The sequence below is a fragment of the Microtus oregoni genome, unplaced genomic scaffold, assembly GCF_018167655.1.
Source record: "Microtus oregoni isolate MIOR12 unplaced genomic scaffold, Mior012 000001F_ref0000356, whole genome shotgun sequence".
NCBI classification, from domain to species: domain Eukaryota; kingdom Metazoa; phylum Chordata; class Mammalia; order Rodentia; family Cricetidae; genus Microtus; species Microtus oregoni.
In genome coordinates, this window is record NW_024543060.1 from 92,622,501 (window position 1) to 92,626,547 (window position 4,047).

Below are 4,047 nucleotides of genomic sequence, written 5' to 3' on the forward strand. Positions count from 1 at the left end.
AGAGAGGCTGAAGCGAAGCTGCCTCTCGGAGAGGAAGATGGAAAAGAGAGGGAGCTCAGGCAGGAAGCTGAAGATCAGCCTGCCTCAGCGGATGGGGAGGGGAATGGGTGTGGCTTGTCTCTTAAAGGGACCAAAACCATAACATTCCCAGGTCTTCCTTATAATAAAAAGTACGCACATCAAGGAAGCAGAAAAGGAAGGAACCCAAGATGGCGGCGGGCAGGTCAGAGGTAATGGGAGTGGGCGTGGCTTGTCCCTTATAGCGACTGGAAAGCACAACACCCCTAGTGGCCCATGGGCCATGAGGGCCCAGCAGGTCCCAGGCAGAGAGCCATGTGGCCTGTGAGACAGAGACCTATTAGGCATGCCATGAAGAGAGAGAGAGAGAGAGAGAGAGAGAGAGAGAGAGAGGATATTTATTTAGTGGGTTATGGAGGGCAAAGGGGGGAAGGGGAGAAGGGAGAAGAGCAGAGAGAGGGCCAAAAGACAGAGTGGGGAGAGAGAGAAAGAAAAAAAGAGAAATAGAGGGGGAAGGGAAGAAGTAGGGGAAAGGGAGAGAGGCAGAAGCTGCCTCTTCGGGAGATAGATGGAAAGGAAGGACTCGCAGGCTGGAAGTGGAAGGAAGATCTGCTTGCCTCAGCAGACGGGGAGAGAGTGGGCATTTTCATTATGCAAAAACATCTGTCACAGTCATTCTGGCATAAATATGCTGCTCTTTTATACAATTCATATGTCTAAAACATATGTTTTCACAAACCCAAAGAATTCTTGTGAGTTCAAGGGAGCCAAATTAAAGGATCCACCTTAAATAAGTCAGATATACCCCTCTTGTTTCCCTGGTCCTAAAATTTTTTATTTACTAAACTTTACTTTGTCCTCTGCTCTGCCAATACCTTAAACAGGAGTAAGAGACATCAGAAATCTCCATACCACAAACACCAGACAGGAGCAAAGAGACCAGCTACCCCAGGATGTGACTAGCACCCAACTTTCTCAAGTTCCCCCAGCCCCCCAAGACGATGCCCACAAATAAGCAGGAAGCAGTTTTGAGAATCTGCCATCCCAATTTCTTTAACCTGTTGTGCCTAACCTCCCTCCTTTCAATTATAAAAAGGAGATGGGAATGTAATGGTCTGTCCTGTCCCTTTAAGAGACAAGCCCTGCCCCCCAGTCCTCTGAGGTAAGCAGATCTTCCTTCTGCTTTTAGCCTGTGAGTCTTCCCTTTCCATCTCTCTCCCAAAGAGGTAGCTGCTGCCATGGCTCCTCTCACCCATTCCCCTCTCTGCCTCTCTCTGCTCTTCCCCTTTCTCCCCTTACCCTCTTTCTCTTTCCTTTCCATAATCCATTAAATAAATACACACTTTCTCTGCATTGCGTGTCTCTGTCTCTCATCTGCGATGGTTGGGGCTCCTCGTGGGACTGGCTGTCCTACCAAGGTTTCTCACCTGCCACATGGCTCCCTGACTGTGGTCTCGTGGCCTACTTCCCACTGCCACTACTCGGGGACCTGCAGGCTTCTTGGAGAATGGTGCCATTTTATTTTTACCATAACAAGTGGGGGGGGGTGTAGAGTCTGGAGAGGGCCGGGCGATGGTGGTGCATGCCTTTAATCCCAGCACTTGGGAGGCAGAGGCAGGTGGATCTCTGTGAGTTTGAGACAAGCCTGGTCTACAGAGCTAGTTCCAGGACAGGCTCCAAAGTCGCAGAGAAACCCTGTCTCGAAAAACCAAAAAAAAAAAAAAAAAAAAAAAAAAAAGAGTCTGGAGAGACAGCTCAGTTAGTAAAACATTAGGACCTTAGATTAATCCCTGAAACCCACATTACAAAAAGTCAGGTATAGAGGTGCAGGCTTATCATCCCCAGCACTGGGGAGGTGGAGATAGGTGGACCCGTGGGTCTCACTAGTCAGTGAAAGACCTGTCTCAGCAAAACCAGGTGGACAGTGCCCGAGCAGTGAAAGCTAAGATTGACATTGACCTGTGTGTGTGTGTGTGTGTGTGCGCGCACGCGCCCTCTTACACAAAATGCACATCACTGATGGCTGCACCATCGAACACAGTGCAGCCTTGTGTTAGGGAATTTTAAAAACCATCACAGTTCCTTCCAGAGATTTGAACACCGTCTGGGAGGCTTCCAGCTGGTGAAAACAGTGACTGGCTCAGCCTGGTCTCACCCTTGCTGGGTCCGAAAGCAGTCATCAAGCTGCCTTGACACACTTGCCCCACCTGGTGGTGAGTACTAGGTACTGCTTAAGCTTAGCATTTTCCAAACAGTGTTATCTCCATCAGGCCCTTCTGGGGCTACCCAACTCCTGGCTTCTGAGAGCAATCAGCAAATCTCACTATTCTGATGAACACCCATCACCCATAACAAAAGCGGGCCTCTTACCGGCGACTGTCTAGCTTTTCGGGCTCAGTTTATTAGCTCCTTAACGTTCTGTTCACATCCAGGATGCAATGGCACTCTAAACAGCCAAATTCCAATACCAGTCCTCTATCCCACCTGGAATACTAAACGACCCACTCCATCCCACGGCAGCCAATGAATTCCTTCCTACTAAGTATTCAGAGCCCTAACTTTCCTTTCCTCTCTGAAGGGGTGTATGTGTGTGCATGTTCGTGTGCGTGTGTGCATGTGTGTGTATACATGTGCGGGGGGGGTGTGCGCGTGTGCATGTGTGTGCGTGTGTGTGTTTCAGTTCCCCTCACATGGAGCTTATATTTTCCCATGAACCTTGGCATATACATGGGATGTCTCACATATGACGTTTGAAGATAACGACTATCTCTTTCCCTGAACTGGCTCCATCACTTTGATGGTTAGGGTTGGGTCAACTTGACCGGATCTGGAGTCACCTGAGAGATGGATATGTCTGTGGGGATTGTCTTGCTTGTGTCCGCTGATGTGGGAGGACTTGCCTTCTTTTTTTTTTTTCGCCACAGCAACGTTTATTAAGAACGGGGAGGGGATCAGTCCTTCTTGGCCACTGCCTTCCTCATGGCGGGCAGCACGTTGCTCAGCTCCTCCCTCTTCCTCTTGGCGCACGTGCGTGCCCACCGGCTTCTTGACCAACTTGAGCGTGCGCTTGTCCTTGGACACCTTGAGCAGCTCCGTGGCGCGGTGTGCCGCTCGTAGGGCGCGAAGCCGCACACCTCCGGGATCATGTCCCGCACGAACTTGGTGTGCTTTGTGAGGCGCCCGCGCCGCCGGCTGTGCCTCGGCTGGCTTACATTCTTTGTCACCTTGTGGCTCTTGTTGAGGCCCAAGGGCACGGGGTAGCACAGGGCCATGGCTGCTCCTCTCCGATGGTGGCCGCGACAGGAAGCAGGACTTGCCTTGTTTGCGGGCATCCTGCACTGTACAAACTGGAGACAGGGAACTGGGTAGCTTAGTCACCTTCTCTATTTTTGAACTGTAGAAGCTACGTGACCAGCTGCTTCAAGCCCCTTCTGCCTTGACTTCCCCACCAGGACGGGCCGTACCTTGGACTGTGAACCCAAATAAGCCCTTTCTCCCTTAAGTTGCTTCTGTGAAAGGTTTTTATCACATGGAAAGCAGATGACACTCGGGGAAACATCACTCTACCGGAAGGCACCATCATCTCCCAGGCACCATTTCTTCCCGGATGCTTTCCACAGTGCCCAGAAAACTAGAAACAAGAACTGACGAGCAGACATGAGGATATGGTGTACCAGCAGCATCCATATCCCCGAGGGAAGGTTGCCATGTGGTTTCTCTTTTTCTCAGATGTGAAGGGGGTGCCAGGGAGGACTGCTGTTGACCAAGACAGTCTGGAGGCTGGAACTGGGGAGTAGGACCACACAACCAATTTCCAGCAAATACACGGCTTGGTGAAGCCTAGAGATCATTTGAACGTATGAACCGGTCATTCATCACTACACTGAGAAGCAAGGATCCGTGAGACGGGGGTTGACGTTCACAGCCAGGTTCCGTGGTGCAGGTCTCAGCAAATAGGGACGTTGACTTTTTTCTTACCGCCCCAGGGTAGGAGCTGTGGGGCTGGAACTACTCTACAGCTGGCCTCGT

General features: G+C 50.9%; 1 pseudogene; it reads right to left on the bottom strand.

The window, feature by feature from the left end:
* Nucleotides 1–2,969: 2,969 nt before the first annotated feature.
* LOC121464392 lies at nucleotides 2,970–3,290 on the bottom strand (annotated as a pseudogene).
* Nucleotides 3,291–4,047: the final 757 nt, after the last annotated feature.